This window comes from Schistocerca americana, chromosome 5 (genome assembly GCF_021461395.2).
Source record: "Schistocerca americana isolate TAMUIC-IGC-003095 chromosome 5, iqSchAmer2.1, whole genome shotgun sequence".
In the NCBI taxonomy this organism is placed as follows: domain Eukaryota; kingdom Metazoa; phylum Arthropoda; class Insecta; order Orthoptera; family Acrididae; genus Schistocerca; species Schistocerca americana.
Window position 1 is genome coordinate 365,817,907 of NC_060123.1, and position 22,053 is coordinate 365,839,959.

Sequence of the window (22,053 nt, forward strand, 5' to 3'; positions counted from 1 at the left end):
ACTCGTCAGCCAATAAGTAAATAGCAACTTCAGTGTTGCGTTGATGTGGTCTTCAGTCCAGAGACCGGTTTGATGCAGCTCTCCATGCTGTTGTGTCCTGTGCAAGCTTCTTCATCTCCCAGTACCTACTGCAACCTACAACCTTCTGAATCTGTTTAGTGTATTCATCTCTTGGTCTCCCTCTGCGATTTTTACCCTCCACGCTGCCCTCCAATACTAAATTGGTACCGAGCGAGGTGGCGCAGTGGTTAGACACTGGACTCGCATTCGGAAGGACGACGGTTCAATCCCGCGTCCGGCCATCCTGATTTAGGTTTTCCGTGATTTCCCTAAATCACTCCAGGCAAATGCCGGGATGGTTCCTCTGAAAGGGCACGGCCGACTTCCTTCCCCGTCCTTCCCTAATCCGATGAGACCGATGACCACGCTGTCTGGTCTCCTTCCCCAAACCAACCAACCAACCAACCAACTTGATGCCTCAGAATATGTCCTACCAAGCGATCCCTTCTTCCAGTCAAGTTGTGCCACAAATGTCTCTTCTCCCCAATTCTATTCAATACCTCCTCATTAGTTATGTGATCTACCCATTTAATCTTCAGCATTCTTCTGTAGCACCACATTTCGAAAGCTTCTAGTCTCTTCTTGTCTAAACTATTTATCGTCCAAGTTTCACTTCCGCACTCCATACAAATACTTTCAGTGTAAACACTTAAAAATTCTTTTCTCAATATTTGAGAGCTGCAAAACGCGACGTACTAAAAATCTTTATATGTGAGGCAATGGTTAGAGTACATAACAATTAATTAGTTAGTTATTTGTTCCATAGGTCAAATTCACGATAAATGTTATCATGTCGAACGTATCAATAGAACAACCGTAGCATACTTATATACAGCTTACAATTAAAAAATAAATAAAAAACAATGTTTATATTTCTATAAGTAGGCCATGTACACGTTTGTAACTTTTTTAAACTTTTTTGATCAGTAATTATCACTACTCAAGAATTCCTCTGCGATATAGAAGGTGTTGACAAATAGAAGCGTCTTTAACTTGACTTGAAACCACTTCTGTAATCTGTCAGGCATCTTATTTTCGTGGGTAAATTGTCAGAGTTTTTATAGCTACATATTTCACCCCTTTCTGTGTCAAAGTTAGATTCATTAATGGTAATGCGGATCATTTTTCCTCCTAGTGTTGCACTTGTGAATATCTCTGTTATTCTGAAACTTAGGTAAATTGTTGATAACAAATTTCATACGGGAATGAAATTACTTTAAGGCAGTGTTAATATTCTCAGCTGCTTAAAGAGACTCCTACAAGATGTATGTATGTGAATTCCACACATAATTGTAATTACTTCCTTTTGTGCAATAGAAAATCTTTGCCTAAGAGAGGAGATACACCAGAATATCATCCCATAAGACATCAACGAACGAAAATATGCAAAATACGTTAACTTACTGACTTCTAGATCCCCAAATTTGGTAATTATTACTATGACAAAAGTAGTCGAAACTAAACGTGTTAGTAGATCTACTATAAGTTTTTTTCTACTTTAAGCTTTCATTAATACTTTCATCTAAGAACTAGCAATTTTGTAATCTGTTTATCATTTCTTGTTGATATACTAGCTTAAGAGGAGATGCAATACTTTTTACAGCACAAATCTGGACTTACTGCGTTTTTTCAAAGTTTAAAGCTAGCTCGTTTGTGCAAAATCATTTACTATTTTCTCTGTTGATGCTTCTTTGCTCGGCTGCACGACAGTGCTTTTATTAACTGCAAACAGGAATACTTCTGTCTCCTGCTTCAAAGGAAGTGTTAGGTCTTTAACAAAAGGAAAGAAAATACCCGAGTAATGATCGAATCCTGTGGGACGCCCACTGTAATTTTCCCCCCATGCAGATGATGTGGCGTATTTCTTTGTATTGCGTTATCCGCCTAGGGTAACTTTCCGCATCCTGTTCCTTAAATAAGAACTGAAACAACTTCTCAGGTCACCAGTCCCCTAGAACTTAGAACTACTTAAACCTAACTAATCTAAGGACATCACACACATCCATGCCCGAGGCAGGATTCGAACCTGTGACCGTAGCGGTCGCTCGGTTCCAGACTGTAGCGCCTAGAACTGCTCGGCCACCCCAGCCGGCAACTGAAACAGGATTTGCAGCATTACATATTGCAAAAAAATTTAACTTCTCTAATAGCATATTGTAATTGAAAAAATCGGATGCCTCTGATAAGTCACAGAATATCCCGATTGGCTATATTTTACCATTTAAAGAATTTTTTTACGTAATCAATAAATGTATAAATACCTGGAATAGTAGAACGGCCCTTTTGAACTAAACTGTCGTCGGGTAAGTATCCCATTATTGTACAGGCGAGGAACAACCGCAGGCCGAAAAACGCCATATTTCAGTTTTGTTGCAAAACACTCCGAGGTAATGATTTATTACGTAAGTGTTTACGTGTTTTATTAGGGCCACAACTTTTTAGTGTCTTATTCAAGATATATCCGACCCATGCGAACTTTTACTTTTAGAGTCATGATGATTTGTCTTATTTCATATGGGGATGTAAGATTAGTTTATATTTCACTAATTGTCTTCCTTATTTCTTCTTCAGTATGCTGCTTTGCTTCCACTTCTAAACAATTTGGACCAATTCTTTAACCTATTTTTGAAAAGCAATTGTCAAAAATATTTGCTATATGTGCACTGTTTTTGTAATGTTTCGAGTCTCTTTAACAGAGATAGTATTATCTATGGAGTCTTTCCCTGTCTCTCTAATAACAATATTCCATAATGATTTTCATTTATTAATCGTTCTTTCAACTCCTGTCAAAATACTGTTTATAATATGAAAGTGTTTCCCGGTCCTTACTTTTTGAGGATATTTTGTACGATGTCCTTCTTCGTTGTGAAGAGACATTAGTTAAATGGACTGAGTTATTCACAGTCGTTTCGTGACATGGGTCACTACTTCTCAGTTAAGTAGTTCCTCAATTGGCCTCACAAGGGCTGAACGCATCCCGCTTGCCAATAGCGCTCAGCACACCCAGATGGTTACCCATTCAAGTGCTAGCCAAGCCCGACAGAGCTTAACTTCGGTGATCTGACGGGAAGCGGAGTTACCACTGCGGCAAAGCCATTGGCCCAGATACATTAAAACACTTTTTGTCTAAAACTGACATGGTGAGACCGTGACTGTGTACAATTAATGTAGTTACATCGAAAATTCTGCGCATTTTTGTTGCGAAGTTGAAGGATTGTATTTTTCAAATATTGCAAAATATATGCAGCACTTATGTGATTTGCACATCACCATTTGCCACATGTGGCAAATACTTTTTGGTGTGTATGTGTGCGTAGCTTTGGACAACATGGTTTCCATCGTAGGGCACCAACACACCAAAAATATTTCGCTACAGTGGAAGAATAAAAATCGAAAACTGACGACTATGTAAATTGCATCTCCTAAATCTTGTGAACAGCCGTCTGATGATGAACTTGTCAGTTCGAAACCGGTTGCGGCGCTATTTACTTAAACGTATAGCAGTATTCACAGTGGCTGGTTGCTGTCTTCTTCTTTGTAAGAATCAACCTACATTAACCCCATTTAAGGTGTTCCCAGCACAATTCAAGCCCCCATAAAGTTGTAGAGTGGACACACTTTAATTAATGTCGACTAATAAGTGTCTGGGTAGAGAATGAGAGCACTTTCCCGCGAAAGGCAAAGGTTCCGAGTTCGAGTCTCGGTCCGGCACACAGTTTTAATCTGCCAGCAAGTTTCATATCAGCGCACACTCCGCTGCAGAGTGAAAATCTCATTCTGGAAACTTCCCCCAGGCTGTGGCTAAGCCATGTCTCCGCAATATCCTTTCTTTCAGGAGTGCTTGTTCTGCAACATTCGCAGGAGAGCTTCTGTAAAGTTTGGAAAGTAGGAAACGAGGCACTGTCGGAAGTAAAGCTGTGAGGACGGGGCGTGAGTCGTGCTTGGGTAGCTCAGTTGGTAGAGCACTTCCCCGCGAAAGGCAAAGGTCCCGAGTTCGAGTCTCGGTCCGGCACACAGTTTTAATCTGCCAGGAAGTTTCAGGTGTCTGGGTACTTTTAATCAGTGTATATATTTTTGTTACAGCGTCGCCTGCAGCAACGCCTCCAGGCGGCATTCGACCTCACGATGGACAGTGGTCTCAGTGGTTCGGTTCGTCAGTGTATTTGATATCATTAAACAGGTCTTCCCTGAATACGTAGTTGCAATGGTATTTGTTCCTTTAAGTTTGGTACTCTAGCAGAAGACATCAGAGTGAGTTGTGAGGTTCAAGTACTGAGAGCTCACGCCACGGAAATCAGAATACAAAGAAATTCTAATACTGAATTGCTATTCATCTGAACATAGAAAATGTAGAAAATGCAGTCTTGACCGGAGTGCACCGACTTAAACACGGAATATTGGGTTACTCTAGTCCATCGATAACTTATGAAAAACGTGATCATTTAGAAAACGAACGCCAAAACTGTTCCCCACACTTTACTAGTGACAGACAGACAGACTAGCTGTGACAGACGCCCAGCAGTTTACTGTGCTCGCCCCGTCTGTAGGTGGGAGTCCTGGGACGGCAGACAGCGGCGACGTGACACCGTCCACTCCGATCCTCAGTTTCGCTCTTGCCTGTGTGTCTTATACAGCCTCCCTCTGGCCCTTTGCGAAGTTTAAATTCCTTACTGTTTCGTTTTTTTTCTGGTTCTGAAAATTTAGTAGAGTTTTGAAAGTCTTCTATTAGTGGAGATGATCTTTTTTGCAACACAAACAATGGGTTGTTGGACATTACTGATGATACCATAACGAAAATGAAAAGATGGTACTATTTCAGGACACGAGGTGGTCTCTTCTTCCCCGGCGTTCCTGGCAGGTAAATTAAACAGTACGGTTCTCTAGCCCTACGCCTGGGGCCATCAGAAAAGGGCGCTCCAGGGCGCTGAAAAACTCACCATTTGCCCTCTATGTTCTCAGCCTGCTTTACTATATTGGGTAATGAATGCTCATTACCAAATAAACACATGAGAGTCTCCACTTTGCTCACTATAATGGTTCCCTTCAAGAGGATACCAATTTAGAATTATAACGCTCCCCATACTTTAATGAAAGTAATTATGAAGTAAGCACATTAAAAGGTTCTTCATTTGTGTGGCCATATTGTCCGCAGTTGCTTTACAGTTCTTGAGGGTATTTTCGTTCTGTCGTTGCAACTACAAAAAACTGCGTGTTTTCTCACCAGACTCGTTTCGCTTTATTGAGATAAAGCATCATCAATTGTCTGTAATTAAATTATTTACATTTTGATTTGCTTTAAAATCGAAAAAGAGTTCGTTAACAATATTTTGGTTTTTACTTAGGGTGATTTCCGCTTGATTTCTCGCCTACATCGGGAAATGCCGTCTGCTAGTACATCGTTGATGTTTTTTTTTTTTTTTCTTCTTTAAACACTGAAAATTGCAGTCTAATTTCTGCTTGCTCTGCAGAACTATGCATTTTTTATGTTTTACACAGCATACTTTTTCGCACACCACTATTTTCCGTTTCTTTTCATACTTCTAAGTGTGTATTGTGGTTTGTGTCTTGTAGTGTCGCCAACATAACCTTGCCACTAGTTTAAGTTATGTTGCCAACGCTACAAACCACAATACACACTTAGAAGTATAAAAACAAACAGAAAACAGTGGTGAGCGAAAAAGCGTGCTGTGTAAAACATAAAAAATGCATAGTTCTGCAGAGCAAGTGAAAATTAGTCTACAAACATCAGTGTCTAAAGAGGAAAAACATCAACGTGAGCTAGCAGACGGCATTTCCCGACGTAGGCGAGAAATCAAGTGGAAACCACCATAATTAAAAACCAACATATTGTTAACGAACAGTTTGTCGATCTTAAAGCAAATCAAAGTGTAAATAACTTAATTACAGACCACAGATGATGCTTCACGTCAATAAAGCGAAACGCTTCTGGTGAAAAAAAAACAAACATTTTTTGTGGTTTCAACGACAGAACGAAAATATCTTCTAGAATATTAAAAGGTTATTTAAAAAAAAAAGTGTGGCTCTTGGTTTAGACAGTATTTACACACTCCGCTTTGGCTCGAGTTTCTTTCAAAAATGTACGTCTTCGTGTATCAATTCTCTCCATGCAGCGTAAATTGCCAGATCTGTGGAAAACAATATAAACGCATCATTGAGCCGTCTACTGAGTCAGAATGCTGATTTGTAACTTCCTGACAGGTTGAAATTACGTGCTGCATTAGGAGTCGTATCCAGGAACACAGCATTTCGGGGGCAAATGCTCTGCCGACTGAGCTATCCAAGCACGGCGCACGATCCGTCCTTACAGCTGTACTTCCGCCAGTTCCTCTTCCCCTACCCTCCGAACTTCAGAGATGTTCTCCTGTAAACCTCCCTTTCTTCCACGAGTACCAGTACCGCAAGGTATACCGGAGAACTTCTGTGAAGTTTGAGGAATTTAAAAAGAGGTATTCGTGAAAGTAAAGCGGGTCGTCAGTCGTACTCAGGTAATCCAGTCGGTAGAGTACTTGCTCGAGGCAGACAAAGCTCCCAGGTACAGATCCGGCACATAGTTTTACGCTGCCAGGAAGTTCCTTCTTCTGAATGACATTGATTTTCGATGTCAGAAAGCCGTTTTTGGCGATGTGTTGTAGCTCTTTGATTGTAGCCACTGCGTTCAGCTGTTATTCAAAGAGAGTCAAACGAAGGTACAAAGCGAATTACGCGATATCTTGACCAAGTATGGTAACTGAAGTTATGTAGGATAATGTGACGTCAGCAAGCTGCACCACCGTCTTTAGCAATCAAGAATTGAATTGACGAGCCAAACAGCTGAAGCGGTAGAGATAAAATTCCACCGTGTGATCGCGTTAGCTCAGATGGAACCCATCGCAACGAAAGAGACATATGGTATGTATGTATGCACGTATGTATGTTAATCGGGGACCTAGAAACGACGGAGAGGCTCCGTCCCCGCCGCAGCCGCAGTGGTCCAGAACCCCACGACGACTTCCGCAGTTCACTTCACCCCTGCGCCGCCCCGCACCGAACCCAGGGTTATTGTGCGGTTCGGCCCCCGGTGGACCCCCCCGGGAACGTCTCACACCAGACGAGTGTAACCTCTATGTTTGCGTGGTAGAGTAATGGTGGTGTACGCGTACGTGGAGAACTTGTTTCCGCAGCAATCGCCGACATAGTGTAACTGAGGCTGAATAAGGGGAACCAGCCCGCATTCGCCGAGGCAGGTGGAAAACCGCCTAAAAACCATCCACAGATTGGCCGGTTCACCGGACATCGACATAAATCCGCCGGGCGGATTCGTGCCGGGTACCAGACGTTCCTTCCCGCCCGGAAAGCCGTTCTTTAGGAGACATATGGTAGTTACTTAATGAATTAGCTCGTGACAATGCGCACAATGACCTGCACAAAAAGAGTGTCCCGGATGAGTCCAGTACTAGAGGATAAGTAGAAGACTACACCAACAACAAGTGATTAACACTACAAAGAAATGGCTGCCACACAGGGCTTGCAGCGCCGTGTTTGTATCTGTAAAGGTCAGTGTTACGCCAAGTTCAGTTGGTGAAGAGCCATCAGATGAAATGGAAATGTGAAGTGCCACTGTGCCGCGCAGCCTACAGATGGCGTAATATCAGCCCCTGTGTGACTCTTTAGGGGGCAGAGTGATCAGACTTCAAGAAATGAGAACGCCATAGCTTAACATCATGGCTCATCCGTGGCTCGCGACTGTGAAACCATTAGACAGAAAAGCTTTTGACACAGCGACGAGAGGAACTGTGGCATACAATGTGGAAGCAGATGGGCCGCAATCCCGTAATCCAGAGATCAAAAACCGAGTGTGATTTTTTGCGGGTGTCCGTGGATCACACAATCAAGTTCGATTCGTACGTATTGAGGGCAGTCTATACAAAAACCGGTATATAAGGATACTAGTAGAACGCGAAGCACTCTCCCTCCTTCAGAGGATTACTCATGTCATGCTTCAGCGGAACAATGAACAACCTCATGTGAAAGGCAACGCGTAGACGTTCTTCGAAAACCGGCGCGCACTATCGCATCATTCACAGGTTCCTCATCGAATGTACCTGAGGTATGATTGGTCGGCAACTAGTTAATATCGAAACGAGTACTTCTGTATCAAGTGTAGATGTTGAAGAATCACTGTGAAGCACACGGAGAGGCTGCGTGCTCGGGTGAGACGGCGTTATGGTCATGTGACGGAAAGGGGTCTCATTGAGAGTCTCCATTTGGCCAACTGGTCCAATTGCGCTATATCCAAATATGTGGAGCATTCGGATGTGACAGTGGCCCGACGTTGAACTACACGGGAACTTGATGGCAAGCACACTCGCCGTCCGGGTCCGGCTCACCACGTCTGATCATTACAAGAGACGAACGCAGTATTATGCGCCAAGCACATCGTGACCCGTTCACGCCTGCCCCTGCCGTATGAGAACAAGCAATGGAATCCCTGCAACATTCTGTATCATCCTACACCACTGGTTGGAGACTAGCGAAGCCAGACTAGAGAATTACCGTCCAATGCGAAGGCTGCCGTTAGCACCACAACACAAGTGGAGTGGTGCCGTGACCAGGTAGCAAGGGCTGCTGATGAATGACGTCGCGTTATGTTGAGCGACGAATCACGGTCTCCAACAGCACGGGTGATCATCGTCGGTAAGTACAGCAGCGACCCCATCCTCACAATGTTTGGAAGAGGCACAGCGATGATACTTCTGGGATTATGGAGTGGATAGTCATTTGGTATGACCAGTCACGTCTGGTAGTGATTGAGGGGAACTCTGACGGCACAACGAGACACCACGGACACCCTGCGTCGTAGTACTTTACGTCTCATGAGACAGTACCATGGTATCACTTTTCAGCACGAGAATGGCTGTCCACACTTGGCACGTGTCTCTATGGACTGTCTGCGTAATATTGAGGTATTAGCGTAGCCAGCAAGTTCCCCAAATTGGCTCCCAATAGAACATATGTGTGTTGAGCTCTGGCGTCAACTCCGTCCTAATGTCATTACCCGTGACATCGAGGACCAGTTACAACAGTTACGGGCTATTTTGCCTCAGGAGAGAACATAACGGCTTTGACGCCCTACCCCACGAAATCAGTGCATGCATCCGGGCAGAGCGAGTGCAACCTTTCACTGATAAGTTGGCTCATACTGCCAAGATCTCTGTACATTTGACTCGATTTTGTAATCACCAAAATAACATCACGTATCCTCTCAACCTGTTCCACCCGTTAAGTTTCGTTTCTTTTCCTCCTTCCTTCCTGGGTGCTTCACCTATTTTGTAAAGCAGTGCATCTCCAAATCATGGAAATTTTGATGTGTTTGTTTCGATGTTCAGCTCTAGTACGTTGTGTTTCTGAGAAGGGGAACTAGCATTAAATTCGCCTAGACGAGTGCGGAAAACATCTTAGGAATATCACTGAAATTCATCAGTGGTCAAGGTCAATTGTCGCCGAGAGGATTGAATCCCGGCACAGTAGTGCATGCCACATACTAATATAAGTATATGACTACTACAAGGGTAGTGGTAGTTGCTCCCAATAGAACATTTGTGGGTTGAACTCGGGCGTCAACTCCGTCCTAATGTCATTACCCGTGATATCATTGACCAGTTACGACAGTTGCGGGCCATTTTGCCTCAGGAGAGAAGACCCCCTCAGTACGGTAACAAAACCCAGTTTATGTGATGGTGATCAGCTTTGGATACACTTTCTTTTTATTGTAAGCTTTAAACTGAATAATCTGAATATTTAAAATTGACACTTATAGCAGGTTCATTGAACAACACCAAAAATAAAAAATAAAAAAGTAGTCTGAGAAGATTATGAAATCTTCCATTTATATTTAACTTAACCATGATGAGAATACATAAATGATTCACACATATCGTACTATCACAATATCTATTCCTTTCATTCTCTGGAAACTTACATTATCTTAGAATGCATTCCGCATATCTTCATTCACAATGATACCTCAGATTTCGTCATGAAATATTTTTCAAGATATATTTTAACTGATTGACTTACTAAGTTCTAATGCTGAAGTAAAGTCAAAGCAAAATCTATCGCAGAAATGGGGTTCTCAGACTGACAGTTGTGTCTTTTACATTTTTTAACAGACAGCAAGTAGAACGAAAATGACTACAGCGATGTTTGAACTACGCGCGCGAACTTATGTGGAATCTAACTCGACCGACGATCAAAGACATGGAACTCGTGGAAAAAACGACTCGAAATAAAACTACATATTATGCCAGTTTGACATGTCTGAGGATTTTTTGTATTGTGATATTGTGAGTGAGTTCTATGTTTGCAAGATTTTTAGGTACTTGTGATGATTATAAATTAAATGATCAGGGAAATATATTGATACGTTAGAAGATGTAAGTAGGCTGTTTAGGTTTTTATGTTGGTAACGCCATGTAGTGCTCTGTATGAAAATCACTGACTGTGCTGTGTGCAGTCTGTGGCTGGTTCGCATTGTTGGAATATTCTCTATTGTAGTGTTGGGCAGTTGGATGTGAACAGTGCGTAGCGTTGGGCAGTCGGAGGTGAGCCACCAGCAGTAGTGGATGTGGGGACAGAGATGCCAGAGTTTTGAGAGCGGACGCTATGGACGTGTGTCCGTCAGAAAGAGGAAATTTGTAATACTGAATATCATGAACTTCCTGTAACACTGATGTATATATTTATTTCCATTCTTTTGTAAAGTTTGTATTACTGCATATCTGTACTATTATGTTCTTTAATGACGTATTTTGTACCTTTGTAATTGTATTTTTATGTTGTAAACTTATAATTGTATTGACACCAGTTCTTCAAATTAAGTTTCATCTCACTGCACACGTTTCTGTTGGTCATAATATATGCACAATATGTGAGAAGTTAAAAAAATGGTTCTAAGGACAATTCCAAAAAGTGTGTGAGTGCATAAGTGGTGGTTTATGGACTTGTTATATTGTCCGCAAGACTCTTCGATGGTGATTGTGCACCCACACAGTCGCAACAGATGGCTGCTGGCCGTCTCTACAAGGACTGCAGTGGGTCTGCACCTCTGGTGGCCCACCAACACCATACTCTCTACCAGGACTGCAGTGGGTCTGCTATGTGATGAACTACCTATCAGTATTCTTCAAAACTTGGACTGACTCTGTTATGGGTTTGCTCTGTTGTGGCCCATTACATGTCTGCATGTCTTTCCATTGGAAGGACAACACTACTTTTTCAAGACTGCATGGAAATCTAAATCCACTACTTCCGTGCGCATTTTTTTTTTTTTACTGCTCAGACTTTGAGAAAAAAAACTGCAATTACTACTATGATGAATGATCAGGACTGTCTTTATGGACTGTGAGAAAATTTTTGCTTTTTACCAACCCTGTATCGATAAGTGTGTGCATTTGATATATTTGTTAGCGTTAATATAAAAAAGTTTTCAACAAATATGTATTGGCCAATGCCCAAAACAATTCGTAAAATTTTTTATGGGGAGCATGGGGGCTGTGTAAGTAGGCTGTTTAGGTTTTTATGTTGGTAACGTCACGTAGCGCACTGAATGAAAATCACTGACTGTGCTGTGTGCAGTCTGTGGCTCTATGTAAGTAGACTGTTCAGGTTTTTATGTTGGTAACGCCATGTAGCACTTTGTATGTAAATCACTGACTGTGCTGTGTGCAGTCTGTGGCTGGATTGCATTGTTGGAATATTCTCTATTGTAGTGTTGGGCAGAGATGCCAGAGTTTTGAGAGCGGACGATATGGACGTGTGTCCGTCAGAAAGAGGAAATTTGTAATAATGGATGTCATGAACTTATATATATATATATATATATATATATATATATATATATATATATATATATATATAATTACTTTTGAACACTATTAATGTAAATACATTGTTTATTCTCTACCAAAACCTTTCATTTGCTAACTATGACTATCAGTAGTCAGTGCCTTCCGTAGTTAGAATCTTTCAGTTAGCTGGCAGTATTGACGCTCGGTGTATTGCAGTAGTTCGAGAAACGAAGATTTTTGTGAGGTAAGTGATTCGTGAAAGGTATAGGTTATTGTTAGTCAGGGCCATTCTTTTGTAGGGATTATTGAAAGTCAGATTGCGTTGCGCTAAAAATATTCTGTGTCAGTTTAGGGATGATCAGAATAAGTAAAGAGAGAAATGTCTGAGTACATTCAGTTTTTCTCAGCAGTTTGAAAATCAAATAACGTAAGAGGTTTACCAACACAGTCATTCTTAATTTTTCTAAGGGGATGTTTCAACGAATTAAACTTTAATGCCTACTTAAAAAGAGGTGACTGCAGACTAGATACTAAGTAAACATGTTTGTAGCCAAGATGGCGAATGTCATTTACAAGGAAAAGTAATTTACATGAATTAAAACTGTAAGAAAATCGCTTGCTTTTCGGATGTTACTTATTCTGCTTGTGTGACTGTAGGTCCGTCGCATTCGTCTAATTATTCCATTCCAAGTTCTCGTTTGTGTGACTACAACTTTGCCTTCAGTATGGGCTCTTCTCGCTATTGTTGTCAATATATAGTAATATTACTGCTAAAAGTTGAAAAGTAACTGCGGACAAGAAAACACTTCAAGAGAAGAATGGCAGCTGCTTGCTTTTCTCTCTCGACGCACGGTTGTGCTGATCTGTGTTAACGGCTGTGCTCTTCTCCTGTGGCTTGTAACCTCCCGCGCTAGTAAGTTGAAATGGATGCCGCCATCCAGGCGTCATGGTTTATACCTTGCTGGAGTACAACCGGGAGCAGTGTAGGGGCACATGCCTAATGTGCAAGAGCATACTATATTACCTTAGTCGCTTGTTGCTTTCAAAGGAAGTGTGGAAAAGAGTCAAAGTAGTATGTTTAACTACAATACAGAGAACTGGCTTAACTTTACGCAACACTATTGTATTACAGTACTATTTCTAACTACTAAATAACTTAAAAATTTCTCTAAAAGAAAAAAAATTGCACATCTGAAGCTGCAAGTGGAACATTGTTAATGTATACGAGTATTAGAACCAAGAGGACCCAAACAGGACCATGTAGTATGCCATGTCCGATTCTTTTAAATTCTGAGTGCTTATTATTATGGGAATGACATCGATCTGATACATTTTGTGTCCCACAATATTTTAAGTTTTGCATAAAGGTATCATGTTTCACACACAGTCAAAAGCCTTATTCAACTCACAAAATATTCTCAATGCACATAATCTCTGATTTATTTATCTTGGTATATCATCTGTCGAGGTAAATTTATTTATTTATTTATTTATTTATTGCTCTGTGGGACCAAATTAAGGAGAAGTCTCCATGGTCATGGAACGAGTCAATACATGAAATTATAACACAATACTAGAAACAGATAAAATGAAATACAAGAAACGTATTCAGCCAACAATTCGTTAGTTTAAATAAAGAAAATCAACAACGTAACACTGGAATTTGCTTAATTTTTCAACTCTTCCAGGAGCTCCTCGACAGAATAGAAGGAGTGAGCCATGAGGAAACTCTTCAGTTTAGACTTTAAAGCGTTTGGGCTACTGCTAAGATTTTTGAGTTCTTGTGGTAGCTTATTGAAAATGGATGCAGCAGAATAATGCACTCCTTTCTGCACAAGAGTCAAGGAAGTGTATTCCACATGCAGATTTGATTTCTGCCTAGTATTAACTGAGTGAAAGCTGCTAACTCTTGGGAATAAGCTATTATTGCTAATAACATACGACATTAAAGAAAATATATACTGTGAGGGCAATGCCAGATTTCCCAGGCTATTGAATAGGGGTCGACAAGAGGTTCTCGAATTTACACCACATATAGCTCGAACAGCCCGTTTTTGAGCCAAAAATACCCTTTCTGAATCAGAAGAATTACCCCAAAAAATAATACCATATGACATAAGCGTATGAAAATATGCGAAGTAGACTACTTTTCGTGTTGAACTGTCACTTATTTCAGATACTGTTCTAATGGTAAATAAAGCAGCATTTAGTTTCTGAACAAGATCCTGAACATGTGCTTTCCACAACAGCTTACTATCTATCCGAACGCCTAAGAACTTGAACTGTTCCGTCTCGCTTGTAGTATGCCCATTCTGTCTGATCAAAATATCAGTTCTTGTTGAACTGTGAGTTAGAAACTGTAAAAACTGAGTCTTACTGTGATTTAACATCAAATTATTTTCCACAAGCCATGAACTTATTTCATGAACTACATTATTTGATACTGTTTCAATATTACACACAAGATCCTTCACTACCAAGCTGGTGTCATCAGCAAACAGAAATATTTTTGAATCACCTGTAATACTATAAGGCATATCATTTATATAAATAAGAAACAGCAGCGGCCCCAGCACCGACCCTTGGGGAACGCCCCACTTAACAGTGCCCCATTGGGACTGAACATCACTACCACTCTCAATATTGCGGAGAATTACCTTCTGCTTTCTGTTCTTAAAGTAAGAGGCGAACCAATTGTAAGCTACTCCCCTACTCCATAATGGTCCAACTTCTGCAGTAATATTTTGTGGTCAACACAGTCTAAAGCTTTCGTTAAATCAAAGAAAACACCTAGCGTTCGCAATCTTTTATTTAATCCGTCCAAAACCTCACAGAGAAAAGAAAATATAGCATTTTCAGATGTTAAACAATTTCTAAAATCAAACTGTACATTTGACAGCAAATTATGTGAATTTAAATGCTCCAGTAACCTTGTATATACAACCTTCTCGATAACTTAAGCGAACACCGATGGCATAGAAATAGGTCTATAATTGTTAACATTATCCCTGCCTCCCTTTTTATAAAGTGGCTTCACTACCGAGTACTTTAATCGGTCAGGAAACCGACCACTCCTACAGGAAAAGTTACAGATGTACTGGGTACTGGGTTAACACACATAGAACAATACTTCAGTATTCTGCTAGATACCCCATCATATCCATGAGAGTTCTTGGTCTTTAGTGATTTAAATATTAACTCAATCTCCCTCTTGTCAGTATCATGGAGGAGCATTTCAGGTAAAGTCTTGGAAATATAGCGCTTTCAGCTGACAGACCTTTCTGAAATCCAAACTGTTTGGTACTGCATATGTTTTGCTGGTCTTTAAGTATATTGTATCTGATCTCCTAAATATTTTTTGAAAATTTTTTCAGTAATCAAATAGGTCGATAATTCTGTATTAATGTTTTGTCCCGTTTTTTGAGAAGAGATTCAATAACATTACATTAAAGTCTCTCTGAAAAAGTACCACTGCGTAATGCCTTATTGTATAAGTAACTCAATGTATTACTAAGTTAAGCGGGATAACATTCCATTATTTTACTGTCGGCTGTATCATAACCACCTGAGTATTATTTTCAAGAGAATTGATTACACTGAAATTTATTTTGGAGATACGAGACGGTGACGAATTTCAGCAAATTTACTTTTCCTTTATCTACCTACTAAGGACATTTTCAAACCTAAACTACCTGCCAATGGTAGAAGAAGAGCTATTAAAAGTTTCTGCAACTTTGGGACTATCTTCGATCAGTTTATTATCCACCTTAAAAATTTCTTCATATTTTGGACACATTTTTCCTGTCTAATGTTTAATATGTCGAAATACTTTGTAATCTATTTTCTGAATGCGCTTATTTTTTCTTGAAACTAGATACATTTTCATTCTACGATGACTTTGCTTCGAATTTTATAACATAGTTGGTAATGTGATTAATCCCTGTTATAATCCGCGTCCCTTGATGCCAAGAGTATCCGTTCTTACTGAAGGGGCCTCAGTCGCAATAAGGAGAAAGTTAGTTTTAACAAGAATAACGCTCCCCCAAATGCTATGTCGAAAGAATCTCGGCGCCACGCTCATAAAGCAAAAAAATGAACACAAACATATCATAACTCCCTGGACTGATTCTCTTTCTTTGTATAACAATAGCAACACAGAAGCCAGTTGGTTCGCACACTTGAATTAAAAGATCGCTGTAGTCAGGGGTCAAACTTTCCTTCCTTACAACGGAGACTTCAATGTTGCAAAACAGTCGCTAAGGAAGCATGACTGATTCTACAATTTACATCAGATATCATAGCTCAATGTAAATGGTAGGAAAACTACACTTCTCATCGAGGAAGTGGGGTTATCAGATGTTCCTGATTTTAAAACTTTCTTGTAAATCTATAAAAAAAACATTACCCCATCAGAAGAAACTGCTAAGAGAAGCGTTCGTCGAGGCAACAAAATGCAGTTTAATGCCAGCAGCTTCAACGATTTCACCTATGACGCAAAGTTGCCTGGTTTCGTTGTTGCCAGAGAGTTCATTGATGGTATGATCAAACACACTTTTCGAGTGGCTCAACCAGAGCGTATAGCGTCCCCAGTGCCCAATTTTTTATCATGTAGCCGTAAAATAATAATTTCTCTGTGTAGGTTTAGATTGCAAAGAAATAATTTATGACAGAATGATCTAAAGAGACGACAAGATACGCTCTTTTGTTAATTTTTTAGTCGACTTCACTTCTTCTTTTGTCTTGAATGTGTCTAGAGGGACATCTTGCGTGTGCTGACAAATGTAAGCATATTTGTATGAGTTAAACATATAATATAACGATTTAATATTATTGTGCACTTTCAATTTGTAAGAGGTGATCCCGATTTCATGTCCGCCTTCCTTGAATTAACCTGCATTCAAGTAATTTACAGCTCAACAATCGCAGCGGCCGATGCAGCCAACGACGCCATTACGTGGCGATATTAACTTACGAAAAATTAGCGGAAGCGGAAAACTCGCCCGCTATTAGCATAATATTAATTTTTCTACACAGCCGCGCGAAGTTGCAGAAATACTTAGCTTTAAGATTCTTATTTTCAGTACCATAGCTGAGAGCCAGAGCCAGGACTCCGACTACAATACAATGGTCAACGGAGGTACGAAAAATACTCTCGTGCGTGTGTGGGCCGCAATTTTAATTAATAACTAAAGATTTCTTGCTTTAAAGTGAACTGACTAGCCGAGTTTATTACATTTTTCAACTTAAATATCATTTTTATTAAGGCCCACCACGTAAGTCGGCAACAATCAAAAAATAATAATAACAATAATAATATATACATTAAATTACGACGGCCGACGGACGCGAGATTGGCGCCGCAACTTTGGGGCCCGATTAATATGATTCTATTGTAATGAATGTAATTATGTATGTGTCTAATTGTTGTAAAATATTAATGCTTGTATGAATTATTTTACATGTACAACAACAAAACCACACCCTGAGGAGATCTGGAGAGGAAAAAGTGTAGAAAAGAAAGAGGATTGCGAGAAAGAAAAATAAGTAAGGTAAGGCCTATTGTGCAAGCATCCTGTGTAGCTCTGTGCGGAATATCGAACCCATGTGCACATGAGATACCTTCGGTGTTTTGTGTATTTATGTGTTTATTTTTGGAGGGGATAATTATTCGTTTTGTGTATTTAATGTTTATTTTTGGAGGGGGTAATTAATCGTGTGTGTATCAGTGTTAAAGATTTGTCAGTGGCTTAAAGTGAATTTAGTATGGGTAAGATAGGACAACCTAAAGCATCCGTACCAGAAGAACAAAATTCTGTTAATATGGAAAGTGAGGATCATTTGCAATACGTAAACGAATCCCAAGCCACCGCCTCGGATAACATAATTTCCGGAGCGGGGGGCGAGGATCTGTGGTCGGTGAATGACGCTCCACAGCAGAATGGGAATAGAGTAACAACTCCACTGCCTGGGCAGGGGGGCCAATCGAGTGCTAGATTAAGTGGGGCACCAGTATGCTCACCGATTGCAGACCCTTTTGCTGAATTTCTGCGCAGGTTAGAAGAAAGAGATAGGGAAAGAGACGAAAAACTGGCTCAGATGCTGCATGAGCAGGAGAAAAAATTAACGCAAAAGTTCATTGAGCAAGAGCAGCGCAGTGAAGCAAAGCTAGATAGTATCCAAAGCGAACTTGCCGAGATGCGGGACGCTTGCAAAGAGATCCCCGATCTTGTGCAAAGCTTAGCCGGAGAGATGCAAAAATTACAGATATCGCAGGCTAGGCTTGAAGACAATGTCCAGACTTTAACCAACCGCGTGGATAATGTGGAGATAGATGCACGGAAAAGTATTGACGCATATTTGGAAGTGCAAGCTCAAACGGTAGAAAAAGAATTAAATGAATGGCTAGAAGTAAAGGATCGCGAGATATCTGCAAAGATTGAAAGCGACGTAAAAACAGCTGTAGAACAAGCGACTGCGGCCGCGAGTGTAAATATTGACGCTAGCGCTGCTGCACTACATGCCGAATTAACAGAGATCAAATCCCGTGTGACAGCGGAGTTGCCAAATTGGCAACAGGAGGTCGGGCGGAGACTGTCTGCGTTGGAAAGCAATGTAAACAGTGGCGGACAGATCATGAATCCGACTCCGCGTACTGATTACTGTAATAACGCTGACGGTAGGCAGGGTGCGAGTGCGCAACCGCAACCTAATGCGAATTATGAGCACGAACAACACGCGATACCGTGCAGCGCACATCACGAAGTGATGAATGTCCCAGAATGTAGCAATCAGATGTGCAAAAAAGAGGACAATGTAATAAAACACAGGACATTCCAACCCTTCAATAGCGAAAAACGAAATGTCCACCCTGTTGTATTTATTAAGAGCTTCAGGAATGTGTTTCCCAGGACATGGACGGAAAGACAAAGAATACAGTTCGTGGTCTCCTTTATTCAAGGTGACGCGGCACTGTGGGCCACCGACGTGTCCGAAAAATGTCTAACGATGCAACAGTTTGAAGGTGCATTCTTGCAAAAATTCTGGTCCGATAGCGTCCAAGAAAGACTACGTAAGGAGTTGTATAGTCCAGAAATGTACAATCCTAAGATGGGAACGTTACGCAAATATTTCGAAAAGTATATAAACAAAACCAGGTACTGGGACGAGCCAATGTCCGATTGTGACATAATCAGATTAATAAAAATGAAGTTGCCCAGTGAAATTAAAAGATATTTCATCAATGTGCCGGAATACGATATAGAACAATTCATGGAAATAGTGGATTCTGTTGACCTATTGATCGAAGATATGAAAACCGAAAACAAGTGGAACCATGCAGGCTATAATCAACACAAAGCCGATTACAATAGCAGCCACAGTAACGGTAGTAACTTAGTACCAAATGGTAACGGGAATAGGCAAGAGCACCGGCAACAGAATCGAGGCACAAACAATGGCAATGGTTATAACGGCAACGGTTATAATCGTGAAAATCGAAAGAGACATCATGATGGACGCATGAGTAATGGATATAATGGTAACGGCAATCCGCAATGGCGCAACAACCGAAACCAGTGGCGTGGTTGTAATGAACCGACACCACAGTGGCAACAAAACACAGCGCCACGATGGAACGCCAACCCAGGTCCATCACAGAACATGTCAGGGAGTTACAACCGACCACCACAAAACCAGAGCCATACACAATATCAAAATACACCATCGGGGAGGCAGGGCGGCCAACCCAACAGTAGCAACAACAACAACCAGAACCACAATGTGAGGTTAGTGGAAGTGACAGACAACTGTCAACCCACTAATGCTCATCCGTTAAACTAAAGACAGCCACAATACGCTCTCCGTTGTTGGCTGCAGGATGGTGTAGTGAGGGCACATTCACGGATGACAGCCATAAACTTTGTATGCTGAGATACAATGAAGGAACAAAAATAGAAAAGGAACTTGTAGACATACCGCAGAAATGTAACCGAACCGACAAAAGTGTTGTGCAGGCTATATTGCAAGCAGATATGTATGGAGCACCAATACAGATAATAGTCGATACCGGTGCGTCAACCAATGTCATGAGTGCAAATTTTTACAAGTACTTGAGTCAAAATAATAGAATACCAGTATTGCCAGTGAAGAATTGTCGTGTAACAGGTGCAATAGGTGCACAATCTCATATCATAAAGCACCAGGTGCAAGTCGAGTTTACGGTAGGAAATGAAGCAATGAAAAGCTCGTTCCTAGTAGTTAGGGGATTAGGTGTTGCTTGCATCCTGGGGATGGAATTTTTACGCCAGAGGGACGCAAAAATCGACCTCTTGTGCGGGGAAGTAAGCCTTATGAATGAGGATAGACGTGTAGTTTTGCCGTTGTTGAGGACACGGGAAGTGCACGGTAAATATTGCCGGAGCTTTCAAACGAGATTCGAAGGAATACAGGTAATGAATTTATATTCTGACTTAAGTACAAGACAAGCGTATTATAAAGAATTTATTACTGAAGATAAAGAGGAAAAAAGGAAACTGATAGCCATGAAAGTTAGGGAGTCAGAACATTTGACTGAAGCACAACAAAACGAATTGACTCAGCTACTTACAGATTATGAGAATGTGTTTTCGGAAAAACCCGGTGTTATCGAGGGCTACACCTATAACATCGAAGTGGTACCTCATGATACTTTCTGTCACGCAAACTACACCATCCCGTGGTCAAAGAGGGAGGCAGTTACGAAGGAAATAAGAAAAATGCTTGATTGGGGGATAATTGAACCATCTCTATCCCCGTACAGCAGTCCGCTCGTGGCCGTAGCGAAAGCGGACGGCAGTATACGTCTCGTGCTTGATGCGCGCGATATTAACAAAATAATTGTACCTGTCAGAACGCGACCAGAAAACCTGGATGAACAGATACAGAAGTTTTATGGAGTTAAATATCTGACCTCTGTCGATATGCGTTCGTCGTATTGGCAAATCCCACTAACTGAATCATCAAGAAAGTACACTGCCTTTGTGTTTGCCGGCAGAAGTTACCAATTTAAAGTTTTACCATTTGGATTAAATGTTAGTGCAGGTGTCTTCATTGCAGCGCTCGATAAAGTATTAGGACCGGATTTGTTGGACCGAGTAACGTTGTATGTCGATGACTTATTAATAGCTACTCCCGATTGGGAAAACCACATGGACACGCTGAGATACGTACTAAAAAGATTTTCAAAAACATTACCCCATCAGAAGAAACTGCTAAGAGAAGCGTTCGTCGAGGCAACAAAATGCAGTTTAATGCCAGCAGCTTCAACGATTTCACCTATGACGCAAAGTTGCCTGGTTTCGTTGTTGCCAGAGAGTTCATTGATGGTATGATCAAACACACTTTTCGAGTGGCTCAACCAGAGCGACTTGTGCTCGATTTACCCACCACCATCCTAGCATAGCCACCAGGATGTGTTCTAGTAAAATATGCTAAGTTGAGTGACGTACGAAAATTGCTTCGTGGCATGCCTGAAGCGTATAAACAATTTTATGGTGATCTTTATGCGTAGGCTGCGGGCGAAAATGAAACGAATGATGTCTTTCCACATAAACACAAAATGATTGCAGCTGATAAGTTTGCAGCTTTAAAGATTCTACAAATATTGGAAGAGGTTGGTGATTACCTTATTTGATGAAGTCTCTACTTAACTACAATATCTGAAGATGCACGGCATTGTAATTACTTTCACGCTTAATGCCACTCTATGTGGTCCCATGTTTCTGGGTCTCCGTGGTTCTTCTGCGTATTCTGGCGGAAATCTAGGAAAACATTAAAAAACTGAATAAAAATACACGCTAGGAAAAAAAACAACGCACCAAGAAGGAATTATCCAAGTGGAACGAAATCATTGGATGTGGCTAGGAAAAAAAACAACGCACCAAGAAGGAATTATCCGAGTGGAACGAAATCATTCGATGTGCTGTACATGAGCAGACAAACCACTGATCACAGTTTCAGAAAAATTGGAGGATTTATTCAAGAGAAAAAGCTTCACATATTGAGCAAGTCAACAACGCTCTTATCCACCTCTGTCCCTTACGCAAGCAATTAGTCGGTTGGCACTGATTAATAGAGTTGTCCTGCTGAGGGATATCGATCCAAAGCCTGT

General features: G+C 40.9%; 1 pseudogene; it reads right to left on the reverse strand.

Moving 5' to 3' along the window:
* Positions 1-3,042: 3,042 nt before the first annotated feature.
* On the reverse strand, positions 3,043-3,161 carry LOC124617116 (annotated as a pseudogene).
* Positions 3,162-22,053: the final 18,892 nt, after the last annotated feature.